Source organism: Sus scrofa, chromosome 9 (genome assembly GCF_000003025.6).
Source record: "Sus scrofa isolate TJ Tabasco breed Duroc chromosome 9, Sscrofa11.1, whole genome shotgun sequence".
In the NCBI taxonomy this organism is placed as follows: Eukaryota; Metazoa; Chordata; class Mammalia; order Artiodactyla; family Suidae; genus Sus; species Sus scrofa.
In genome coordinates this window covers 58,655,655-58,680,057 of record NC_010451.4, presented here as the reverse complement: position 1 = coordinate 58,680,057, position 24,403 = coordinate 58,655,655, and the positions used below count along the sequence as shown (strand labels likewise).

The 24,403-nt window shown below is 44.9% G+C and overlaps 1 protein-coding gene across 9 annotated transcripts in view; it reads right to left on the bottom strand.

The window, feature by feature from the left end:
- NTM (neurotrimin) overlaps positions 1 to 24,403 on the bottom strand; it is a 1,001,784-nt gene that overhangs the window by 287,477 nt on the left and 689,904 nt on the right. The gene's annotated exons all lie outside the window — the stretch shown is intronic.

The following is a 24,403-nucleotide window of genomic DNA, read 5'->3' as shown; positions in this document are numbered from 1 at the left end:
CCCTTTTGATCACTATGGAGAGAGCATTAACCTCAACACCAAACCCTATGCAGACTGAAAATATGAGAACACGTGATAGATGAGCATGCAGATTCAGGATCCAGAGTCTATGGGTTCCATGGTTCTAAATCCTGGCTCTAAGCCACGTTCACTGTATAATAACGCCTCAGGGCCTCAGTTTACTCATCTGTAAAATGGGAATAATAACAACAGCATCTTCCTTACAGAGTCACTCGAAGGATTCAATGAGTTAATATCTGTGACACACTGAAAACTGTGCCTGGCATAACGTATCATTATCACCATCATTATTAGGGGCAGATGAGGAAAGGTAGGTATTACCTGTATTTCTCTACATAGATTAAGTAGTCCAGGGTTAGAATTCGGACTGGCTCCCATCTAACTCTGGAGGGCAAACCCTTAACCATGCACCAAGGCACCTCTCTTGGTCAAGGTTCACCAACCAGCTGGCACAAAGATGTCCTTCCTACCCCCTGACACAGAGCTGGGCTCTGATGCCACCAAGTCCTATGCGAGGAGTTCCTATTACCAGTCAGACATAGTGATGCAGAAGAGGGGTCCCTTGGAGTTCCTGTCGTGGCGCAGTGGTTAATGAGTCTGACCAGGAACCATGAGGTTGCACATTCGATCCCTGGCCTTGCTCAGTGGGTTAAGGATCCGGCGTTGCAGAGAGTTGTGGTGTAGGTTGCAGATGCTGCTCGGATCCCCCGTTGCTGTGGCCCAGGTGTAGGCCGATGGCTACAGTTCCGATTAGACCCCTAGCCTGGGAACCTCCATATGCTGTGGCAGTGGCCCTAGAAATGGCAAAAAGACCAAAAAAAAAAAAAAGACCAAAAAAAAAAAGAAGAGGGGCCCCTTTCTTTTATATTTTATATTTATATACACATAAATATAAAAAGACAAACTGCAAAATTGCAGCAACAGGAGTTCCTGTCGTGGCACAACAGAAAAGAGTCTGACTAGCATCCATGAGGACGAGGGTTCGATCCCTGGCCTCGCTCAGTGGGTTAAGGATTTGACGTTGTCCTGAGCTGTAGCCTAACAGTTTGGATTCTGCATTGCTGTGGCTGTGGTGTCGGCTGGCAGCTGCAGCAGCGATTCGACCCCTCATCTGGGAACTTCCATATGCTGTGTTGTGGCCCTAAAACACACACACACACATACACATACACACACATACACAAAATTGCAGTGACTGGTAGATAAAGGCCAAAGGGAAGGGTCTCCCCATAGCCCCTGCAGCCATCTCCCCAGCCCCCCACTCCTCACCCGTACCCCTGACAGCTGATGCCCATGAAACAATTAGCTTATCGTGGGGTGAGGGGTGGGTATTGTGGTGCTCTGGGGCACCTGCTCTGCCTGGGGACCTTTTTGCTCACTGGGGTGGTTCCGTACTCTCCCCTTTATCCCACCACCTCCTCTCCATCCTTTTTTTTTTTTTTTTTGTCTTTGTGCCTTTTCTAGGGCCGCTCACATGGCATATATGGAGGTTCCCAGGCTAGGGGTCGAATCGGAGCTGTAGCCACCGGCCTACGCCAGAGCCACAGTAACGGGGGATCTGAGCCACGTCTGCAACCTACACCACAGCTCTCGGCAATGCCAGATCCTTAACCCACTGAGCAAGGCCAGGGATCGAACCCGCAACCTCATGATTCCTAGTTGGATTCGTTAACCGCTGAGCCACGACAGGAACTCCCTCCTCTCCATCCTTGAAGAGCCTGCTGAAATGGCTCCTCTTCCTAGAGCTTCTGGACGCTGCAGTCTAGGCCCTCCCATGGCACTCACTTCTCCTTGAAGCCCGGATCTCAGCCGCAAGCGATCATTTTTGTTATGTGGTGTTGATACCCATCTCCTCCCTTCCAAATAACATCCACGAAGGCAGGGGCAGCTTCTCTATTGCCCTGACTTCACACAAAGCCTGGCTGATGGAAAAAAAGGAGAATGTGACTCCTCCAGACACAGGGCTGCTTGCCCGCACCCCTCCCTTCTTTGTCCCCTGTGAATCTATTTCAGGAATCTCCGGATCAGGGCACATCTTGAAAGGGCAGGCTTGTCCACCTGGCCATGAGGACACACCATGGAAGGCTCTGCTGTTCCAGAAGGATAGGGGCTGTGAAAAAGGCACCTTCTGGAGCCCAGCCAGCTTCAGGGCCAGGCTCTGCATTTCTCTCAAACAGTCCCAACTCAGGCAGTGGGTCTCCCCCGCCGCTTGTGGCCTGGCTGGATGTTTATGAACCAACGAACTGGCCTTGGAGCATTGCGCAGCATTACAGGAAAGGGAAGCCTGTATATGCAGACCCCCAGGCCTTTCTGCCCTTCCTGTTCTTCTGCCAGCGTTTTTCTCCAAACTCTAAATCACCCAACTGTGTCACATTGCCAATGGCCTCAGTTAGGTAAATGCCACTGAGCAAATTTCCGACTGCCTCTGGGATAGCCCAACACAGAAATTCAGAAAAGGTCACTGGGAAAGCTGGGAGGAAGACAGTGCATCTTTCAAAATACCCTGGTGATGAGTCTGGGGATCCCGTGAGCCCTGATGAAGAGCCCCTGGAAAGAGATTCAGAAAGGGGGTGTCAGGAGTTCCCATTGTGGCACAGCGGAAACGAATCCAACTAGTAACCACGAGGATGCAGGTTTGATCCCTGGCTTCGCTCAGTGGGTTAAGGATCCAAAGCTGCTATGGCTGTGACGTAGGCTGGCAGCTGTAGCTCTGATTTGACCCCTAGCCTGGCAACCTCCATATGCTGAGAGTGCAGCCCTAAAAAGCAAAATCGAAAACAAAGGGGATGTCAGGTTTCCCCTGAGGCCAAGCTTCCTAAGCTGGCAGCTCCTCCCTGATCAAGCAGCAGGTACCTCAAATGCAAAGGCTTTAAAGGCCGCCCTCTTGACTGTGTTAAACAGAAATGCACGCCCTTCTCCGGTTTGCCTTCTCTGCCCACCCTACCTCCTGCCCACCCCCTGTTCCCATACTACACCTGCAGGTGCACCCAGCATGTGCCAGCTTCCCAGGCGAGTCACATCCCCACCAGCCACACCATGACCAGGACCAGCATAAGTAAAACCTGGTCCCAGGGAGAGTGATGGAAGCAAGGAATACCTTCAGCAGTGCTTATAACCAGCGAGGCTGTAGGTGAAAGATGCCCTCTTCCCACTCACTATGGCAGCCAGAGAGCCTTGAGTGACTTCAAACGCAGTGTCTGGGGGGACTGGTCCTCTGTTCACTGGAAGTGCTGCCTCCTGCCTCCTCTTCTTTGCAAACTCCATCCATCCCTGTCCCAGCCCAGCTTGGCTTCCAGGCAGGAGCTTGACAGCAATGAAAGGACCCAGCGAACCATCTCAGGAATAACCAGTCCCAACCGTGGTGACAGGTGAAGGGGGAAACTCCCTCTCCTATCCCCTCAGAAAAGCCCTGTGCCCATGTGACTCCATTCGGTCTCTACTCCTGGGCCATCTGCCAATGTCTGATGTTTTCCTCCAGGAGTCACTTGCAATTTTCTTTCCTTTTTTTTTTTTGGACAAATTTTATGCTCCGATTTTTCTCCTTTTGATCAGATATGTCTGAGTTGTTCTCTTTCTTTCTTTCTTTCTTTGGTCTTTTTCGGGCCACACCTGCAGCACATGGAAGTACCTAGGCTAGGGGTCCAATCAGAGCTGCAGCTGCCGGCCTACACCACAGCCACAGCAACGCAGGATCCGAGCCGCATCTGAGACCTACACCACAGCTCATGGCAATGCCAGATCCTTAACCCACCGAGCAAGGCCAGGACCGAACCCGAATCTTCATGGATCTTAGTTGGGTTCATTACCCTTGAGCCACAACAGGAACTCCTGTTCTCTTTCTGTCTTGTCAGTCGGTATTTGAGGTGTGTAACCCTAAACTCAGAAGGGCACACCATCCTCCAATTGGATTCTCCTTCCATTATATTTCCTGTGCCTTGGTCATACCTGAAAAACTGAAGTTCCTTTCTTTGGGGCTCATAATTAACAACACAATAAAAACAACACTCTTGAGCTATAATACAGAAGCCCTCCTCTCTTCGGTGGGCTACACTGGGGTTTCAAACAAGACATGGCTGGCTCTTCAGATGCCTCTCACCCCCCACCAGCCTAGCCCCTCGCACGAGCCAGCGAAGTAAAGGACTTCTGGTTGTCTTGAGTTTAACAGCTGTGGCTCTGTAGTTGTACAGAACATGGTTTTTGTAAGTTCTCTGTGTTATTGTTGTTGTCACTGCTGCTCTTTGGTTTGGTTTTCCTGTTTATCTCTTTTAAGAATGTCAGGCTGCTCATTCTGAGATCAAAATGACTTCTGATGGGGTCTCTTGACTCCTGGGTCTCTAAGTCATTGTCATTGCCATCTGGACCCAACCATCCACAACTGTCTACCATACTCAGACTGCTTCCTCACACATAGCTGCAGAAGGACTTTGGAACCACGACAAGGAACAAAGAACTCTCTCCACTCTGATGGGTAAGAAGACGCTGTTCTTTTCCTGTTTCCAGAAGGAACACAAGCAATGCTTCTGGGGCTTCAATGGTCCTGCTTTTCACCTGCAATGTGCAATGTTGGCCCCTCCATTCTTGGGGCCAAATAATGGTGAACCAGTTCCCCCCACAGGGCTGGGTTCTGTGGTGTGCAGATCTAGAGATCTTTACAGAGAGCAAGAGATAATCTGGTCCTTCTTGGAGCTGGAGGGAGGGGGGAGGCGGCACATGCGTGTGGGGAGGGTGCACTGCTGCTCCACAAGTGTGCCTTCAGATTCTTCAGAAGAGAGGAATCTGTGTACTTTCAGGCAGCAGTGTGTTTGGAGACCCTCGTTTACATCCCCAGACTCCAGGGTCATCCAAAAGACAGATAAAGAAGGAAAGTCATCTTCCTCCTAAAAGTTCAAGTGTAGCTAAGAAGAGCAGGTGAGTGAGTATAAACACAGGTGCACGTAGCTGCGAAGAAATAATACAAACTAAATCAAAATGAAAAGCCAGATCAGTATAGGAGATGAGGGCAACAGCGCTACAGGACAACCCAGCCACACAATGGAGACATCCCACAGTTTGTCCACTCAACTTTGACCTGAAGGGGGGCTCTCATATGGGTCAAGGGCAGAATGGAGTCTTCAAGACCATGTTCAATGGGAAAGACCAAGATAGAGTTCTTCTATCTTGGCCTCAAAACAGTTACTTGAAAAAACAGTGGAGTCCAGAGGACAGGAAATCTTTAGCTGGGCTTGCATATCATCCAGTCAGCCCATGACGGTCAAGAATGGAGCTGTAGCTACACAGCTAGTATTTTCAGTGATGATGAGGTTCTGGCAGACTCCCTTAGTTTTTTGTTTTTGTTTTTGTTTTTAGGGCTGCACCCCTGGCATATGGAAGTTCTCAGGCTAGAGGTCAAATTGGAGCTGTAGCTGCTGGCCTATGTCATAGTCACAGAAATGCCAGATCTGAGCTGGATCTGCAAGCTACACCACACTCACGGCAATGCAGGAACCTTAACCCACTGAGAAAGGCCAGGGATTGAACCCACATCCTGGTTCCAACCCCATCAAACCCAGTCAAATTCGTTCCCGATGAGCCACAATGGGAATCCCATAGACTCCCCTAGTTTTGAAGTCTGAGAATTCTGATTTTGGAAATTTGGCATTTTTGCCTTGAAATGAATAACAGGGTTTGATACCAAGCTTTTGAGGGAATGGGAAAATGGTATCTGAGGTGGAGACACGGCTGTTCAAAGGCTTGGAGACCAACTATGTACAGGGGATATTCAGCAATTAGCATCAGGCTGGCTTGGATTCGCTGGCTTAAATCTGGTCTCAACACTGAAAGATTATTTAGTTAATTGGGTAAGACTCACTTCCTGAGCCTTCAGGGTCAGAACTGTGTTTATTTTTCCTCAAGTGATTGAAGAACATTTCAGATCCCAGTTTATAAGAGCATAGAAGACTGAACTTGGCAAATGAGTTTTTACACCAGGATACTAGATGGATGGGTAGATGGTTGGCTGGCTGGCTGGCTGGATGGATGGATGGTTAAATAAATGGATGAATAGATGGAGGAATACATGGACAGATGGAGGGAGGGATGGATGGATGGAAGGATGCATAGATGACAGACATAGGTAGACAGACAGGGCAAGCACTCAGCTGCCCTCTCCACTTCATGCCACGAATGCACCTCTCTTTAAAGAGTGCCTTGTGTCCATCCCACATGCTGATCAGGAAGACACAGAGAACACTGGGGAGTGACATCTGGAAATGCTCTATTTTCTGTACTCAGCATGTTCCAAGAAACCTGCTGTCCCCAGGAGAACAGGTGCAAGCCTGACACTGTCAAAAAAGTGGGGAAAGCTTGCCGCTTAATTTTTTATTAATGGTATTAAAATTTTCTTTGCATAAGTCATTAATCATTAGGTCACATAAAAGACTTATGTTTATTCAGATAGTATAATAAGTCACAGCAGTAAGGATGTATGTTTTCTCCATTGGCCAGTGGAAGTGCTGTGCTGTTATTTAAAGAAATAGATTTTTTTCCATTTTCTTATTTATTTTTACTTAGAACCATTAGTTTACTTTAACAAACAATTACTGAATGTCTCTGACAAAGGTAAATAGGATAACATCTCTGCTGTAGAAAAGGTCAGAATGATTACAACAATGACAAAATGCAAGAATTGTCGCCATTTCAAGAAGCCAGCCTCTGGGCTAAACACTTCATGCACAGGGTCTAGTTATTGCCTAGAATCCATGAAACCATGCTATGAAGTTAATACTCTTTTTATTCCCATTTTGTGGAAAAGGAGGTTGACTATGTTGAGTAAGTAACTCATCTAAGGTCATGAGGTAAGGATGGTTAGAGTCCAGTGGGAGAGACAGCTGCACTGATAAGATGTCATTTCAGTTACTTAACTTACCTAAGCCACCACTTTTCTACACACAAACCTATAGAACCAGGACAACAGTATTCCTTTGATTTTCTATTTCCCATCCAAATGCTGCTGTGGACCCACTGGTAGATGTCCAGAGATAGTACATGTTCAGAAAATAGCTCAGAAAAAAATGGCCAATTCTTCCATAGAGTCTAAAAAAGTGAGCTGGTGACCCTAGAACCCTGAGATTCAAGGCTGCCTGCTGCATCCTGGGGACAGCGAAGAGCCCAGAACAGAAAAACAGGAAACCCCAGCTCTGACCCAGCAACACTCACACTTAGGAGTTAAGTACACTGCCTGCCTTTCTTGTTCAGTTGTATATAAGGATGGGGGTGACTAGCCATAGAATAGAATATGAAAGGACCACTGAAATCATGTGCCTGAAAAAATAACCACTCATATGGAAAGTCATAATAATGTATTTGTAAAGGAAACTAAATATAAGGAAATGCACCAGAAGAATAACTTCAGATATCTCTAGGTATAGAACTAAAGAAACGTTAGCAATTTTAAAGAGCATTATCGGAGTTCCCATCGTGACTCGGTGGTTAATGAACCCAATTGGCATCTGTGAGGACACGGGTTTGATCCCTGACCTTGCTCGGAGGGTTAAGGATCTCGTGTTGCTGTGAGCTGTGGTGTAGGTTGCAGACGCGGCTCGGATTCTGTGTTGCTTTGGCTCTGGCGTAGGCCAGTGGCTACAGCTCTGATTCCACCCCTAGCCTGGGAACCTCTATGTGCTGTGGGTGCAGCCCTAAAAAGGCAAAAAGACTAAAATGAAATAAAATAAAAAGCATTATCTCTTTGGCAATGCACCTGTGAGGGCCAGTCCCTGACTCCCGCTGTCCCCTCCTGTCTCTCCACGTCCTTCCCCATTTCTCTTCCTTCCCAGCAACAGGCTCAGCATCCCCTTTCACTCCACCTCCTTCAAATCTGCATCCCCTCACCCAGCACCAGTGCCCGTGCTTAACCCTTTAGTGCCTGCAGAGAATTCAACCTGCTTATCACAGGACAACCAACCACCTCACAGGCAACTGAAAGCAGTTCCTACTGCACAAAAGTGCCTCTCCCCTCCATCTAACCACAGGCTCTAGGCCATTGTCCAAGGAGGCCCATTAGAGAAAGCACAAACAGCTCTGGTGTTGATTTCATTAACGGGTTCACCCCTAGGAGCTGGTTATGGAGGCTGATTCACCGTGGACCCCAGATGACAGCACATGGGACAGCCAGTTTCTGCCTATTTTCTCAGCCCTTCACCTTCCTGCAAAGCTCAGGGACACAGGGACCCCCTCAGGGACACAGAAAGAAAAAAATATTTGGATCCATGAGAAGAAGCACGGGAGAAACCCTACAGGATGGCAAGGCTCAGGGAGGCATCCTCTCCCCTGAACTGACGCACTGATTTCACAATTCACACGTCTTTGGGCCTCAGGTCTCCCAGGAAACACAAAACATCCTGTCTGGCCCAATGGCCACATTCTGCAGCAGTAACATAAATCTTAACACGCAAAGTCCTTGTATGTTCTTGAAAGAGTCATACAGGCAAAGCTATCACTGGAGCTCTGCCTAAGGGCTGAGATCATGAGAGACCATGAGCCACAGCCCAGCCTCATTGCAGGGGATGCAGAAGTCCTGTTTCAAATGCTCTCTCTCTATTTTACACACACACACACACACACACACACACACACACACACACACCCTGTCAGCACCTGCCCTTCTAAGGTAGTAAGAAGGCAGCACTGCCACTCATCTCATTAAGATTAGACCTTCTTGAACCAAGGAAAATGGTTCTAGGACAAAATGACCTCGGCCTGGTGACATCTCAGTAGACCAGCGTGTTTTATTCTTTGCACAACTCTTCCTTCTTAATTCTCCCCTCTCCTTAGAGCTGATACTGCTAGGACAACAGTAAGCCCAGATTTTCCTGAATATCTGAGGCCGTGACTGGTTTCTCCCTCCCATCTAGCTATAGGGAGAATAATGGAATCAGGTGTTTGAACTGACCCAGAAGTAGAGCCAAGGGCCATAATGGGTGACCACTTTCCAATCTCGTAGAAATGATAAATGAACCCAAATCAACAAACTGTGAAAACTGCCTGAGTCAAAGTCTGTGGCTCCATGTAGGGCCACCCATGCTCCTGAGTCCCTGGCATGGCTGCACAATGGGCTTCAATAATTGAACAGCAATGGGGAATACAGGGAGAGTGTTTGGCAAGATCTGCGAGCAACCTCTCCCCATCTTTGTTGTGGTTCTTTTATGTTTGTGGGTCTATTTCTGTTTTGTGCCTAAGTTCACTTGTATCTTTTTTTTTAAGTGATATCATATGAATGTATCTTTCTTGGTTTGGCTTACTTCACTTAGTATGATCATCTCTAGGTCCTTCCATGCTGCTGCAAAACATACTTCACTTTTTAATGGCTGAGTAATATTCCATTATATAAAGACATCATATCTTCTTTGTCCATTTCTTTGCCAATGGACATTTAGGTTGTTTCCATTTCCTGGCTATTGTGAACAGTGGTAGTGAACACTGGGGTGCATGTATCTTTTTGAAGTATGGTTTTTTCTAGCAATATGCCCAGGAATGGGATTACAGGACCATATAGTAGTTCCATGTTTTGTTTTTTAAGGAACCTCCATACTATACTCCATAGTGGCTGCACCCATGTACATTCCCACCAACAGTGTAGGAGGGTTCCCTTTTCTCCACACCCTCTCCAGGATTTATTACTTGTAGACATTTTGATGATGGCCATTCTGTCCAATATGAGATGATACCTCATAGAAGTTTTGAATTGTATTTCTGCAATAATTAGCAATGTTGAATGTCTTTCCATGTGCCTTTTGGCTATCCATATGTCTTCTTTGGAAAAACATCTATTTGGGTCTTCTGCCCATTTTTGGATTGTGTTCTTTTCATTTTTGATATTGAGCTATATTAGTTGTTTGTATATTTTGGAGATTAATCAAACTTATGGTTACCAAAGGGGAAGAGGGAGGGAAGGATAAATTAAGAATCTGAGATTAACATATATATATATGGTTGGAGTTCCCACCATGGCGCAGTGGTTAACGAATCCGACCAGGAACCATGAGGTTGAAGGTTCGATCCCTGGCCTTGCTCAGTGGGTTAAGGATCCATCATTGCTGAGAGCTGTGGTGTGAGTCGCAGACACGGCTCGGATCCCGCCTTGCTGTGGCTCTGACATAGGCCAGTGGCTACAGCTCCGATTAGACCCCTAGACTGGGAACCTCCATGTGCCACGGCAGCAGCTTAAGAAAAGGCAAAAAAAAAAGAGACAACAACAAAAAAACATTTACACATGGTTATATATAAAACAGATAACCAACAGGGATCTACTGTATAGCACAGTGAATTATATTCAATATTTTGCAGTAACCTATAAAGGAAACGAATCTGAAAAAAATAGATATCACATATGCATCATTTGTATACACACACACACATATATATATATAAAACTAAATCACTTTGCTTACACCTGAAACTAATATTTCATTATAAATGAACTATACTTCAATTTTTCAAAAAATTTCTAAATTTTAAAATGTGCTCTTTGTTACAATGTGTCAAATGATTAAGATTGGTCCTTTTGTTTTTGGCAAACCCATTAACCAGAAACTACTTGGTTTGAAGGAAGAATTAGATCAAATTTTAAAACAGAGCCCAGATCCTTAGTGGCCATGCAGGAATTTGGAGAGGGATAAACCAATTTTAAAAAAAAGTAATAGCAAGAATATGAGAGTAAACGCAGGATTCCTCAGCAAACCACAAAAGAAATTCCTTTCAAATCTGTGATCCACAGGATAATGGAAAAGGATGTCTGAAATCCACTTTTATGCTCTAGCATCCTAACAGCAGTCACTGCCTTTAGAACGCCTCCACTTTAACCTGGGGTTCTTCACACGTCTACTTGTTAACAGAGGCATGGATAAAGTACCTTCACCCAGGGTAGGAAAAAGCTCAGGGAATGGACTCACGCTCAGAAATACTTATTTCGAGCATGAACAGTAAGTCTTGAAGTTGGATAGTATGAGTCCTCCAACTTTGTTCTTCTTCTATATTGTTTTGGCCATTGTGGGTCTTTTACCTCCCCACAGACACTCTAAAATCCACTTTTTAGTATCCACAAAATAGCTTCCTGAGATTTTTGCATTGAATCTACAGCTTTAGTTGGGAAGAACTGTCATCTTGACAACACTGAATATTCATATCCATAAATAAGGGATTTCTCTCCATTTATTTAGTTTTTTGATTTTGTTCATCAAAGTTTTGTAGTTTTCCTTATGCCAATCTAGCACATAGGTTTACACCAAAGTACATCATTTTGTGCATTTTGTGGTATTGAAGCATAGAGCACCGTGTTTTTAATTTCTTTCTTTTTTTTTTTTTTTTTTTTTTTTTTTTGGTCTTTTTGCTATTTCTTTGGGCCGCTTCTGCGGCATATGGAGGTTCCCAGGCTAGGGGTCAAATCGGAGCTGTAGTCACCGGCCTACGCCAGAGCCACAGCAACGAGGGATCCGAGCCGTGTCTGCGACCTACACCACAGCTCACAGCAACACCAAATCCTTAACCCACTGAGCAAGGCCAGGGATCGAACCCTCAACCTCACGGTTCCTAGTCGGATTCCTTAACCACTGAGCTACAATGGGAACTCCTAATTTCTAATTCCACTTTCTCATTGCTGCTATCGAGGAAAAGAGCTCCTCTGAGTTCTGACCCAAGTGAATTCTTCGTTTTGGTCCTAGAGTAAAGCCTTAGATTCTTCCCTTCCAATCTGCAGTGTAAGAGAGAAGCCACATGGTGAGTGACACACTGCTCACCAACACTGAGACACTGCATGCTATCTATGGACTTCAGGTGATCCACAGAAAGGCAGGTCCTTAAGATAATTGGACCATAATCCCCACACTCACTTCCCTAATAGGAAAATTGAGAGCTAACTCAGGATGACTAAAAGCAAATAACATCACCCTAGTGAGTGTTTCAGCTTATTAATCTGCTAAGGTATGTAACTTACGTGATCTTCATGACACAACAGATATTCCCCCCATTTTACAGATGAGGAAACTGAGCCTCAGAGTGGTCCAGTGTGTCCCCCAAATCAGACTACTGACAAATGGCAGTGCCAGAATTGGTGCCCATACCTCCCAGTTCCAAATCCCACCATCTTTCCACCATCGCTCAGAATTTTCCAATAATTCAAGAGTAGGGGTAACATTTGCCCCAGCTTCTGACACCAGTCCTGATCCTTTTGCTGCTCCCATTTAACCCAGAGAACCAAGAAGCCTACGTCTTGGGTTTGCCAGTAATTGCCTTCAGACCTACTGAGTGACAGCATCCATCTTGGGGAATCATGTTTCAATAAGCCTGCAAGGCAGCTCATTACGGCCCAGAGACAAAAATAAAATGCATGACTGTTCAAATATGCTTAAGGTTATTCTGAACACATTTGAGGGGATTTGACAAAATAACGTCTCTGCCATTAGCACTTGATGCTGAGTCAGTGAATATCCTTCACTTCCACGTTCCTGTCATCAATGACACCTAATGCTTCCTCTAGAGCTCTACCAGCGCCTTAACTATAAAGGGAATAAAAAAAGAAACAAAACAAAAAGCACAAACAAACCCCGATCACACACACAGACACACACCATAAAAGAAAGAGCAAATACAATAGAGATACACAGGCTAAAATGCGCATTTTAAACAAAGAAAGGCCCCAATCTAGATAAGTGTAACTGAAAATTCTTTCTTTTTGGGTACTAGATGTGAAGGATGCCAGCTCGTTTATCTGACAAGAAAAAGGGCAAAACTAACATAGGTTCCTACTATGTTAGGCCAGGAATTGTCCTACATGCTTCCACGTACACTAATTGATTTAGTTTTCATAACAACCATGGGACTGGCTATTACCCCCTTTTTATGTCTGTAAGAAAACAGGGGAGTTCCTGCCCTGGCTCAGTGGCTAAAAGGAACCTGAGAAGTATCCATGAAGATAGAGGTTCAATCCGGCTTCACTCAGTGGGTTAAGGATCTGGTGTTGCTGTGGCTGTGACGTGGGCTGGCAGCTGCAGACTCCAATTTGACCCCTAGCCTGGGAACTTCCATATGCCGAAGGTGAGGCCTTAAAAAGACAAAAAAAAAAATAAAAGAAAGAAACAAAACTGGCTATTCGAGCAATGTGTCCATGGTTGTACAGTTGGCAAATCTGGATTAAAACTTAGGAGGGGCCCACCTAGTGTCAGGTACAGGCCGAGGTCTTTTTGTTTATATTTAGGGCCACAGGTGCTGCATATGGAGGTTCCCAGGCTAGGGGTTGAATCGGAGCTACAGCTGCCAGCCTACACCACAGCCACAGCAACGCCAGATCCGAGCTGCATCTTCAACCTACACCACAGCTCACAGCAATGCCAGATCCTTACCCCACTGAGCGAGGCCAGGGATCGAACCCATAACCTCATGGTTACTAGTCAAGTTCATTAACCACTGAGCCATGACAGGAACTCCTGAAATCGGTCTTAAACGCAGACAGGACACATAGGAAGTTATCCTAGGTCAGCCAGGGAGGACCACTGCCTGGCATCCAGCACTGAAGCATTCCTGACCCAGTGTTGGGCCCTGTGCTAACACGACACACATACTCTGCCTTCATCCTCTAAACAGCCCTTATCAGTCCCAATACCACACCCCTCCTTTACCTGGAGGACACTGAGACTTGGGAGTTAGAGGACTTGTCCAAGATTTCAAATAGCCCTGTTACTGCCTTGGGGCAGTAACAGGTGCCAGGTCCAAGAACCAACGCCTCTCTTTTCACTCCATACGAAACTCCTAGCCAGAGACAGCCATCCTAGAAGCACCACTGGCCAAACAATGTAGCAAGGGAGGTCTAGAAAGGCAGTCTGCTTGAAATGATCCTATACCCCAGTGAAAACAAATTCACACTGCCCACAGTCACTACATTTGAACAGAGTGGCAAGGGACTCTGAATGTGGGACAAGGATTCAGAGGGAACCTGGAAGCCAGGAAGGTCGCCCACGCCAACAGGCAGCCCTGGGCTCTTCCCCATGACATCGTTTCTGCGGATAGAAAACCACCTCCTCTCGCCCCACGCATGTGCACACATGCACATGATAATATTTTGTTTGCAGATCTGCCTATTTACATATTAATTCGGGATCTGTTTGCAAACACAAATTAGTTTGGTGCAATTACTTTGTGCGCGGACACGGAGTTATCTGCTTCAGCAGTTTAACAGCACAGAGAAGGGCTGCGATGTAGCATGTGGCTGTCTATATATAATCACAATATTACCTGCACATATTAGTTACATAGCAGTTACATTATAATTAGCGCTGGTTTTAAGCCATTCAAAAGCAAAAAAAAAAAAAAAAAGAATTTTAATTAAATCAGCAAGGTATTTTGAGTGGAGAGCAGTGGCAGAGCTTTAATGATTCACAGCATTCCATCAACTGAAACGTGACGGGCACGCCGGCACCCTTCTGCCTCCCAGGTGGGGAGAGGCTTTTCTGATAACAACATTGAATATTATCTTCCCGTGACCTTGCACCAAGATGCCAAGCTGTTTTCAGAATCGTCTGTAGGCCATAAATCAGAGTCAGAGACAACTGTCAGAGCTGGAGAGGACCTCAGTCATTGTCTGGTCCACTGACCACTATCCAGAGAAGCCAACTGAGGCCTGGATGGAAAGGAGGCAAGGATCTGAGCCACAGAATTTAGAGGAAACCTGAGAAAAGAACCCAGGTCTCCTACCCTGTATCACTGTTGACTCTAGAACCAACCGCATCAGTACATGCCTGTCACATTTAGAAATGCCCCCTGCAGAAGTTCCCATTGTGGCTCAGTGGTTAACGAATCTGAATAGGAACCATGAGGTTGTGGGTTCAATCCCTGGCCTCACTCAGTGAGTTAAGGATCTGGCATTGCTGTGAGCTGTGGTGTAGGTTGCAGATGCAGCTCGGATCTGGCATTGCTGTGGCTCTGGTGTAGGCTGGTGGCTACAGCTCTGGTTAGACCCCTAGCCTGGGAACCTCCACATGCCGTGGGTGCGGCCCTAGAAAAAAGACAAAAAGAAATGCCCCCTACAGACCATTTCTCCCCCAAATAAAAATTCACACATATCAGAGACCCTCAGAAAATGAAGTGATGTCACACACATCAATTGATTAATTAATAAAAACATACCGTTAAGAAGCGTGTCCTAAGCCATTCAAGCAAATTTGTGGTAATATCTGAATTTCTTCATACGGTTTCTAGTGCTTATGTTTTAAAAAGTGCATAGCCTCCTAATGATAAGAATTCACTTAAAATCATTAGAGTGGAAGGAACCAAGCTCCGTCATTTGAGTTCCAGACGCACCATTTACTTGGTGACACTGGGCAGGTTATCGAACCTTCTCATGATTTCTCTATGATACCGAATTACACACTTAAATGCTTTCCTCTTCTCTTCATTATGAAAAAAGAGTCTTTCTTCCAACAGACTCTGTGTTAACATAAGGTTCAAATTACAAGAGGCAGAGACATAATCTGAAGGTTGGTATTGCCATCTCATTCTGGATGGGATGTGCCAAGATACTCCTTTCACTCCATTTCCCCTATGCTGCTCCATCCTTTCTTATGGAGAAAACGTGAACTTGGTATCGAGGGGAGGAAAGGCACAGGATGCTGCTGAGATCAGCAGGCCCGCTGAGGAAAACAAAGAGCATTGTGGGGACCCCACACCATCCCTGTCCTTCCGAGCACACATTTCACACTCCATGCAGAAGAGACTAAACATCCTGAGCTGCCTAAAACAAGAAACAGACCACGGTAGAGCAGGATAAGCAATCGCTAGTGTGATCGCTAGTGTCCATCAGGAACAAACGACCATGTAATAACTCTGTAATTACATGGTAACTAGAACTGATTGAGCCTGTAAATTATATCCTTGTCACCTCTGGGTAATGATGCAGCTCTATCTCCCATCTACAGGAAGCAGCAGCACATGGTCCATAGTCGCAGAGAGATAAGGGAATTCGTGGCTGTTAAGGCAGATTTGCTGCTGATGAGAGGTGATAGAGAGACAGGCTGAAATCTGGGATTTAATGATTTTCCAGTTGAGACATTACTGCCTCGCCATCCATAGCAAGACATCCATTACCCGGGCAGCATTCTCCATCCTTCCTCAGAGGGATTGATTAAGGTCCCCCAAATTAGAGAGGAAATGAAAGGCTCCCCAATAAACACACACACACAACGCTCACATGTGGGGACACACACACACACACACACACACACACACACACACACCGACAGCCAATTTACCCTCCCCAGCACATTGCATCTGCAGATTTTTCAAACATCACTATTATAGCATTGCACCAAATATTTTAATACTTGGAAGAATACTGTCTCTTTTTATGCAACATTCTCTCTGGGACTATTATGCAGAGGCATTAAGAAATTCTGTGTGGTGGATTATTCAGCAAATATTGTTTGACAGCCGACTGTGCGTATAGCATTCAGCTAGGTGTTAGGCAGGAAACAAAGAGGCATGGTACTCGGCTCTCTTTCGCAAGGATCTGAGTCCACTTACACAGATAATATAAACACATAACAAGTTAAATTATAATGCCACAAGGCAGTGTATAATTATCTGCCAAATGACGGGTACAGACAACAAGAACTACAGAAATAACAGAAAGAGGAAACTCACTTTGGGGAGGTATAATCATAAACGTAGCTTTTTACAGATTGAAATGAACATCCAAGAGAGCTAAATATCACATTCATTTAAGATCTGTTAGAAAGAGACATTTTACATTTCTCTATATCCATTGTCCTCTCAGTTCTCCAAAAGCAAATCAACAACAGCAACAATAACAATGAAGCAGTTATTTTTGAATTAATGAAAAACCAAACCCTTGGGAAGAAAAAACCCCTCAGAAATATGAGCATAAACAAGTTAAAAACTGCATACAGCCAAGGTGTGAGGAGGCCAGAGATATACTAGTAACCTCAATATCCTTTTAGATTTGACTGCTTATAACATTTAGATATTCTATCCACAGCAGTAGAAATGTTTGCTGGTCAGCAAAGGGATTTAGCGTCTAGTCCAGGATATGGAGAATTAAAATCACCAAGTTGGGAAAATACAAAATCCTTAATCAAAGCATACAGACTTGGGGCTGCTAACATAGGACACAATCCATTGGGAATCCGTGGGGGTCCTTCTCTGAGAAACAGAGAGCCTGCCCCTTTCTCCAAGTTCCTTCCACACTAAACACCCAACCATCTAATTGCTATTTATAACCAGGTGTCAAGGGAACAGAAACCTGAAAGAGTTACTATATTGCTATTGCTGAGGGTCAGTCAGAATGGCCCCTTGAGTTTTATCTGGATTTAATATAAACCCATTTGCCATCATCTGACCAACACTTGAGCAGGCTTTTGATTGGCTGACCTTCCTGCCACAAACCTCCAACAGCATTTACCCTACAGATGTTCTCCATTGATAGAGCAGGTGCCAGGACTCACAGGGTATAGATCTTGAAATTAGTGACATTCAAGCCAGGACCCCCTGAGATCCTGGAGCTGCAAACCTTGGGCCCTAGTGCCCACTGGTAGTTGATCTCTGGGGATACGAAGGAATATGAGGGCATCAGGTCATCTGTATTTATCCATGGAGAACTGTAAAAACACACCCTCTAGACTCTGGGGGAGTTGGCACCCCTCCTTAAGAATCAAAAGGTCTCAGTGAAGATTTTTTTCATTCTGGAATAAATGAGCACTCTCCCAAAGGAAGTATCTTCTACAACCACCAGAATTCTAGTAAGGTTAAAGGAGGTGGATATTTTGATAATCCTTCAAAAGAAGTCCAAGTTAGCTCTGTGACCTTGTGTATGTTCTTTACCTCGGGGTTATCATTTCCTTGTTAAAAAAATGAAAAGGTCAGTTGAGATGATCCATCCTAGTTTGAACTGTCCCTGAACTAGAAGGGCCCTAATGATCAGTTTTTCAAAAGTTAATGAAGAATAATCACATCCTGAGTCTCAAGCTGTCGATAAAGCATAAGAGACTCATGTATTAACCAACCATTAAGTCTATAAAATAATTCATTATCTGGACTCCTGACCTATCTCAGGTTCATACAATTATTTTCTCACAAAGAACCAAGCGAGACCCCAGGAATGTCCTGTGACAAATCATGGTTGATCCACAGAGGTCTTTGAGCACACGTTTAGGAATGTATTGGCAATCATCAGGGTGGAACCTATGTTTTCCATGTCCCACACAGGAAGCCACCACAGGTCTTGCAGAAAGTCTCAGCATCCAGGGAATGTCAAACTGCTCCTCTTCACGTGAGTCTTCAAGTGGCTTCAGGAGGCAGCACCTTCCTCTCATCAGTTCTCAACGCCCATGACAGGACTGGACATCTCTCTACACCTGCAATTCTCCTTTTATTTACAGTGGCCACAGGATCAATACCTCCTCCCCTGGAAATAAAGCTTTCTACTTTGCATTGGAATTTATCTTCAATAGCTGCTGGAAATCATTATCACACAATAATGTTCTATTCACTACTCATGATATCTCTTCAGCCGGGCAGATTGCCAGGCATTTGACTGCCTGACACCAAGTCCATTTGGTGCACGACAAAAATAAAACCTTACATTGCCTGGAAATAACACGGGACACACTCATCATCTAGCCAGGGATGATTGGGCTACTTTCTCTTTCTGAGGAGTTGTCAGAATTCATGTAAATCATCCCGTGCTTTTGCCTACAGTCATGAGTGCACTCTCATTATGTGTGTATAGCAGGCATGAAGCATGAGCTCTGGGATGGACCACAGTGATTATGAATTCCAGAGGTGAAGCTGTGAGGGTAAAAGACTATGTGTCTAGAGCTGTATCTGGGCTTGGCTTAGATATGCCTTTACTTGGATCCATTGATGCGGATGTCATTTCTGTTAAATTTAAAAACATTTCTTGAGCGCCTACCAGGTGCCAAGTACTGATCCGGATACACAGATGTGATTCACAAATGAATACAGCATTCCTCCCAGGAGAAGTTTAACTTATCAAGTGAGGCAAAGAGATTTACATATAATGTCTTCACAATATGATGAGACATGTGAACAGGATGTTGGCAGGGTACCAAGGAGGAACACTATCTCCTGGTTAGGAGCTCAGGGAAGCCTTCTCAGAGGAGATACCATTTGGATCGGATGTCTTAGAGTAACTGGAAGCAAAGGAAAGCTTCAGAGAACATCTGTGTACAGAAACATCACAAGTACATCCAGCAGTGGACGGGTATTGAGTTCGGTATATATCTATAACAAGGTCTGAGTCACTGGAGTTTTAAGAAAGAGTGATGGCCTCAACCTCTCTAATTACCTGGGGATGTTTTATTTTGGATATACTGCAATCGAAGTACCTATTGGACATTGATTTGGGTGTGCCAACCTGTAGGTGGAAATACTTTGATTACACTCAGGTATGGGATCAAAGTCAGAGATGGTAATTTGAGCCAAGTTACCTCCACATCCTCCCAGGTCCCATGGTTTCCTCTCCCTCTTTCACTCTGCATAAGACATCCCCTTGCCGCAGGGCCTTTGCACATGCAGCTCCTACATAGCAGCAATAGTGAAAACCTATGAAATGGATGGAATTTTCTACAGAGAAGGCTGATAGTTTAAGATTGTGGACAGAACCAATGTTTTAGGAGTTAACACAGAAGGGAACATGCACACAAGGAGACAAAGCCAGAACAGCCTGAGTGGCATAAAGAAAACCAAGCAAGGAGACAGTGTTGCAGAAGCCAAAGCTGGGGGTGGCTGAGGGGGGCCTCTCAGGAAGGGGAGACATCAAACAATTTGAATGCAGTGGTGAAATAAGCACTTGGATGCATGCAGTTTGGAATGCTTGCTCAGAGCAGTTTTAAGCGATGTACCAGTTACTTAAGGAATGGATAGAAATGAGGAGGTAGATTATTCTTGAAAAATATCACTTAAGAAGGAAATCAATAGGCGTTCCTGTCGTGGCCCAGTGGTTGATGAATCCGACTGGGAACCATGGGTTTGCAGGTTCAATCCCTGGCCTTGCTCAGTGGGTTAAGGATCTGGCATTGCCATGAGCTGTGATGTGGGTTGCAGATGCAGCTCGAATCCCACGTTGCTGTGGCCCTGGTGTAGGCTGGCGGCTATAGCTCCGATTGGACCCCTAGCCTGGGAATCTCCATATGCCGCGGGTGCAGCCCTAGAAAAGGCAAAAAGACCAAAAAAAAAAAAAAAAAAAGAAGAAGAAGGAAATAAATAGACATAGGAAGAGAGAGGAAGTAGAGAACTCGGGCATGTTGTGTTTGGGAGAAAAGCCAGTAGAGAACAAGAGGATTTAGGGTCTCCCACTCACAAGAGATGACACAGAAGAATCCATCTCTAAGTGAAATATTATTTTCAACAAAGAGGACAAATTCAGGCCAAAATCTATTATAAGCTTTCCGTTAACCCTATCTTCAGCCTGTACCTCTCTCCTGAGCCCTAGGTTCATGCACATAATTGCCTACTTGGCATCTCCACTTAAAAGCCCAGACATCAAAACCTTGCAGGGGAGTTCCCATCATGGCTCAGTGGTTAATGAATCCGACTAGGAACATGAGGCTGCAGGTTCAATCCCTGGCCTCGCTCAGTGGGTTAAGGATCTGGCGTTGCAGTGAGCCATGGTGTAGGTCGCAGCTGTGGCTCAGATCCTGCAATGCTATGGCTGTGGTGTAGGCCAGCAGCTATAGCTCTGATTCGACCCCTAGCCTGGGAACCTCCATATGCCATGCGTGAGGCCCTAGAAAAGACAAAAAACAAGACAAAACAAAACAAAAACCTTGCACGATCAAAACAGAACTGCAGATTTCCCACCTTCTGCTTCCAAGTCTGCTCTTTGTGCAGTCTTCCTACTTTACTCCAGATCTTCCAACCAAAAACCATAAGGCCCTTCTTGTCCACTCTCTTTCTCTCATGCCCAACAGTCAATCCTCATGGCTCTACCTGGGAAGCAGATCTAGAAATGGCTATACCACAGCATCCCAACTTCTATACCATGGCCAAAGCCATCATCATCTCTCATCTTGAATAGGACAACACCTCCTTACTATTGTTCTTGCATCCAACTAGACCCTTACAATCTATTCTCCTTCTGCTCCCAGACTTACTCTTTGAAATCGAAAGTCAAAACAAGTCACTTCTTCACTCAATATTCTTTAGTGACTTCCCTCCACATAAAGAGAAAACGTTAAAGACTTTCAATGGCCTACAAATTCCACCGTGGTTGCAGGAGATTGGATGATGGGGCATAGTTCTTTACTCTGCCCCTGCCCTGCCGCCTGCTCATTGATCTGGGGCTTGGCCAAGTGACTTTCTTCAGTCTGTGGGGTGTTAGGAGACAGCACATCCTCTGGCTTGGGGTTTGCAGTGCGCATGCCCCCTTGCAGGGCCTTTCCTGGAGAAATTATTCAGGGGTAGCAGCTGTCTCCTTAGCTTGGGTGCAGAGTGAACCTGTGTGCAAGAGGCTGGAGCCTAATTTGCAGTCTACAGCAATAGCAGCCAATTCACAAATCCAAACGCAAGGGAAAGAAGATACTGTGGTACATTGCTGAGTTCTATGTAGAGCTGTGCTCAGCAAAAGCTAAGTCATCCCATGATGTAGCTCCACTTCCTCCCAGGTCTCATGGTTTCCTCTCCTTCTTTCACTCTGCATAAGACACTGGCCTTTTCTCTTCCCTGATCCCTAGCATCCCCACCCCTGCCACAGGGCCTTTGCACATGCAGCTCCCAGTTCTAGTTCACAATATCCAAATGGCTTCTTTCTTCACTTCCTTTAGGTATCTACTCAAATACAATCTTCACAAAGAGGTCTTCCAGGATACCTCTCTTACTACTTACCTTGGTTTAGTTTTCTCCATAGAACTCCATAATACACTGGTCACATTACACATTTATTTTTTTGGCCTATAGGCCAGAGCCTATAACTTAACTTTTACACCCACCATCTGCTCAATCAATAAAATTAGGTTCCCCTGCTGATGTCAAAGTCTCCTATCCTACAGAACAATGGTTTTCCAACTGTTTCATGTGCTCCATGGAATGATACAGGGTATGGTTCTATGAGATAAAGGGACAGATTTCATATAAATAAAATATATTCAATTTTAGTGAGGCTGAGTAGATGACCTGGGGCTTGAGGTATCAGCGGTGAGAAGGCATGGGAAGGAGCAACATTAGGAAGCAAGGCAGGCAGTGAGCTTGAGTGCAAATGACCCCAGTCACCTCTGGAGCCCTTGACAGCGGCTCTGCAACTGATGTTTACAGTCGTGACCCGAGTAACAAAAAAAGATAAATGGTTTTCTCCACGCTTTGCTCAATAAGACAGAACAATAATATATTTTAGAAGAAGAACTCTATCAAAAAGGATTGTAATGTTTTAAGTTCAATTTAAAGGATGATAGCCCAGTTATATGACAAATCCATCCATGTGGAACACTGCTGGTACCTCATAAATAAGACTTTCTTATATAAACATAGGGATTTGCAATGAGTTTGCTGATTATTCTTTCCCCATGAATAATGTGTAGAATTGATTTTAAACCTACCCCTCTTCTCTGACCCCCCTCCTCCCACCTTTATGTGGCTTTCTTCTTTTTCTCTTTAAGACGCAGTTTGTGAAAACAAACACTGGTGGCTGTAATTTAGTATATGCTCTGTTTCCCACCTTTTCACTGCTATAGGTCCATACGATTATCTTCTGCAGATGGACTACACAGAAGGAACACATTTGGGGATAATTTTTGGAGCAAATAGAAGGTCTGGTTTCCAGGTCAGCATAGAAGTCACTTGGGAGTTATTGTTCCCATCCCACAACAAGTAAAAAGGGGAGAAAACTGAAAACAACAATTGTCCTTAGACCCATCAGAGAGCTAAGGTCAAAAGGCAAACTGCTATCCCTGAAACTGAAAGAACCAGTGAGTGGGTACAGAGGATAGCAACATACAAGAGCAGAAAGCTTGGGGGAACCAGCACTGGGAGTGGAAAACTTAAACTGTTATCAGTGAATCATGGTAGGTGCAGTGTGGACATGCTTGAGAGTTTAAAACTCCGGGGCCCAATCTGGGAGGTGCTTCTGCACACATTTGTCATGTGACTTCCAGAAGCCCCACCAGGCTCTCACAGTGAAGACCAGGAAATATGCCCTCTTACTTCTAGTAGGAAGAGAGAAATCAATGCCATTTCAAAATACACCCAGGGGAGGGATAAATTACAAGTCGGGGATTACCATATAGACACTACTATATATAAACTAGATAACCAACAAAGACCTACTGTGTAGCACAGGGAAATCTACTAAATACTCTGTAATAACCTATATGGGAAAAAAATCTGAAAAAGAATGGATGTATGTATATGCATAATTGAATCACTTTGCTGTACACCTGAAACTAACTCAACACTGGAAAGCAACTATACTCCAATATAAAATAAAAATTAAATTAAATTGAAATAAACTACACCCAGAGCAATCTGTTCTTCTGAACAAGACCTGCTCATAACAGAAATTATTTTACTAGCGTCTAAATGACCTGGGGAAAAAAAGAAGAATTGCATACCACTCTAGCCCTCCTATCTCACCTAAGGAAGAAGAAAAAACAAAACTAAACTAAACTGAGAAGTAACTGTAAAGGTCTCAGTCCAGCGACCTAGGCTCACTTAAGTCCTGAGACCTAACCATGGGACTCAGGGTGCTTCCTGTCCTGTGTAGTAATAACAGGAGAATACAAGTGAAATAACTCAGATGCTATTTGAGAAGTCTCTAGGGAAACACAAAGACAGCAAGTACACAAAAACAAAGACACCAGTGGGAAGTTTCAGTCTCGACACCTATAGCTACAGCAGAGAATAACGGTGTTTAACCCACAGCCAGATAAACATAAAGCCTTATGCTAAACACCTACTAAACTCAGCTCCTTTTACTTCATACATCTTGTATGGCTTTCAATGAAAAATTACAAGACGTACTAAAAAACAAAACAAAACAAAAAAACACCATGAAGAAACAAGAGTAGGTAAGCATCAGAACCAGACTCAGCTATGGCAGATACTGAAATTTACAGATTGGGGATTTAAATCAACTATGAAAAAAATTTTTTTTAAGTAAAAAGAAGGAGTTACCAATGCGGCGCAGAGGAAACGAATCCAACTAGGAGCCATGAGGTTGCAGGTTCGATCCCTGGCCTCACTCAGTGGGTTAAGGATCCAGTGTTGCCTTGAGCTGTGGTGTAGTTTGCAGACGCGGCTCTGATCTGGTGTTGCTGTGGCTCTGGCATAGGCTGGAGGCTACAGCTCCAATTCGACCCTTAGCTTGGGAACCTCTGTATGCTGCGGTGTGGCC